Below are 2,932 nucleotides of genomic sequence, written 5' to 3' on the forward strand. Positions count from 1 at the left end.
CATCACTTGATCGGACATTTAATTATCATGTCCACTTAATTTGATAGCAAACGATGGTGCTATGGTGGTCGGCGGGTGATGACAACGATACAATGATCGACTTTGCAAATATTGATTCGAACAATCAGAATGATAATAAAGAGGAGGCAAAATAGTAAAATCGGTGGTTGATGACAACGATGTAATGATCCTAATATCAATTCGAACGATGAGAATGAGAATAAAGAGGAGGCAAAGCGATGAGGCATCTGTGTTGACGCTGTACTGCTCTACCTCCTCTAGTATTTTTGGAAGAGGAAGATGAGACAGGTAAAGTATTTGCATTATCAATGACGAGGAGAAAGGAGGAAAGAGGAAGAGGTGGCAAGTGAGGCGAGGCAGAGCGATACGATACTCATATGCTATCATGTGATATATCTTTCATTAGTAAGACTAACGATATTATAGTAAATGAGGTTAAATGTTTCAACTATAGAGATTTTAATATAAATTTTTTAAGTCTAGAAACTGAAATATTAGACAGGTCTAACTATAAGGATAATATGTAATTATCTTACCACCATCATCGTTCGTTTGAAATTACCTTTTTGTTTATTTTTTTCGTATTATTCATGCACGTGTTGTGTTATATACTATATCTTTCGTCGATAAAATTGACGGTATTATGATAAATAATATTTTTTTAATATTCTATTTTTATAATTATAGAGATTTTAAAATAAAATTTTTAAATCTATAAATTGATATGTTAAAAGAGATCTAACTACGAGAGAAAAGATAATATATAATTAGCCCTAACAAATGGCCAACAAGGGCAAGTGCTCAAGCTGCTCTGTCATTCTTCGTGCTCAAAGAAGGGAGAGAGGAGGAGGAGTAGGAGGAAGACCGTGCACGTCGCAGGGAAAGGGGAATCGAGATTCGTGGTGATGGACGCTCAACTACATAAGTGGCATAGGTCTAATCGGCATATGAACATCAAGTATTCTTTAAGAAAGACATTCTATTTCAACTTAGCTTGATTAAAGAAGAAAAAACATTAGAAGAAAAACTAAATACTACTTTTATTCCAACTCTTTCGGTTAGAAGAAAAACTTAATTTGGTGACCAACAAATCCCAAGAAGAACTTAAATTATTAAGAAAATGATCCAATATATAGTAATTATTAAGAAACTATTTGGACTTGTAGTTGACGTTTGATTAGCTGAACAATAATACATCGGTTGTAATATAGTAATTCTTTCCTCTGTACCTCCAAACTTCAAGTTTGATAATGTCTCCCCTATCACTCTTTCTTCTTCCGTTTGTTTTCATTTCTTGTTATATATCACTACTCACCCAAAGCATGGATTTCAAAGAGCACAAGCACAGATGACTCCAAACTATATCACTGTTATATATCTTAGATTCCATACATGACAACGCTTACATCCGTCTTATTCCATAGGTATAGTATGTTTGCGACATCCATGATGACAGCAAGAGGATCACTTCGCAGGTGGAGTTGGCTTAGCAGTACCTGTGACCTGCAACAAATACATACGTACGTTCTTCGCATGCCACAGTGATCATAATCTCCAACAAAATATAGAAAGGGAATCCCAAGCAAATACCTTCTTCGGTTCCTGTGGTTTCTGCGCCACCTTCTTCGTGGTAGCTGGCTTCGCCCCTGCAGACTTGGGTTGCTGAACCCTGGGTGCCTGCGAGGAACCTTGAGGTCTTTCTGCTTTCATGGAGGCCATTGCTGTAGACAAGGATGACCGGAGATATCAAAGGCAGTTAGCTTCAGGACGGATGCTGCACTCCCTCCCTCCACAATTTATAGTGTCCCTCGCACAAGAATCTACGGAAAGTAGATAACGAGAGAGCATAAAAGCCAACGTCTCAGGAAAAAAGACGAGTCACTGTAGTGGATACACTACTCACTCTCGCAAGTGAATGAATGTTCTTATCGATGTATTCCTTCCTAGCCGTGGAAGACACAAGGAATGGTGAAAACATGTTCATTCAACTCAAATCAAGATGAGACAAGTGTAGGTCCGATCATGGAATAGAAGATTCCCCAATAATGCGAAGCTAACATGTAAGGCTTCGAGCACTTCAAGTCTTATCACAACATGGGAGCAAAACGACATGAATTATTAGACAAGTTGGCAGCGGAGGATAATTGGCTTCTACAACATAAATTTTTAGCTGACCGATAGATATTTTTCTTGTCTTGCACGAGTTTCTTGTTCGATTGCCTTCCTACAAAACTTGAGGAAAACAAGGATAAAAGATGATAGACTAAATGAGAAGTACTTTTAATATGTAGTGTTTTGAATAAATATAACAATATCTATTTATGGCACTAAAATAGGTATTTATAAGGTTTTTTTTAAAAAAAAATTATTTTATGAATTAATCTTATCAGTTGCTACACTAATTTCGGATATTTCCGAACTTTCACAATGTTAGAGTTGAGCAGGAAGAAAAAACAAGGAGAAATTCTCTTAGAAAAAAACACAAAAGAGAGATATAAAGGAAAAATATATATAATAATTGACTCGTTTTTAAAAGAACATGCCTAGATATTTAATCATTACGAGTTTTGTCGAGTATGTTCCTGACATAATTTTTGTAGAACTCTCTACCAAACCTTTTTTTTTTTTTCGACAACGAGCTTGAGATAAGTTCTAATGATAATAAAGTTAGTTGGCTCCAAATGAGGACAATAAAAATTTATTTGCAACAAAAAAGATTTTTTTATGAAGATTTTTTAAAAAATAAAATTTTAGTTGTTCAATAAATACCTCATGTATCTTATGATCTCGAATGTAGAAAATACTTCGATGCTTATAGACTTTTTCTTTAATAGGTTTAAAGAGGATGAAGAAAACAAACAGCTTCAAGATAATTTAAGCCTGAGCTTGGATTAATAAAAAAAAAAAAGCT

General features: G+C 35.0%; 1 long non-coding RNA gene across 1 annotated transcript; it reads right to left on the reverse strand.

Moving 5' to 3' along the window:
- Positions 1-1,370: 1,370 nt before the first annotated feature.
- LOC135679874 (uncharacterized) lies at positions 1,371-1,785 on the reverse strand. Its single transcript, XR_010515353.1, has 2 exons — positions 1,612-1,785; positions 1,371-1,524 (listed from the first exon to the last, which is right to left on the reverse strand). It is a non-coding gene; the product is annotated as an uncharacterized LOC135679874 (long non-coding RNA).
- Positions 1,786-2,932: the final 1,147 nt, after the last annotated feature.

This window comes from Musa acuminata, chromosome BXJ1-7 (assembly GCF_036884655.1).
Source record: "Musa acuminata AAA Group cultivar baxijiao chromosome BXJ1-7, Cavendish_Baxijiao_AAA, whole genome shotgun sequence".
Taxonomy (NCBI): Eukaryota; Viridiplantae; Streptophyta; class Magnoliopsida; order Zingiberales; family Musaceae; genus Musa; species Musa acuminata.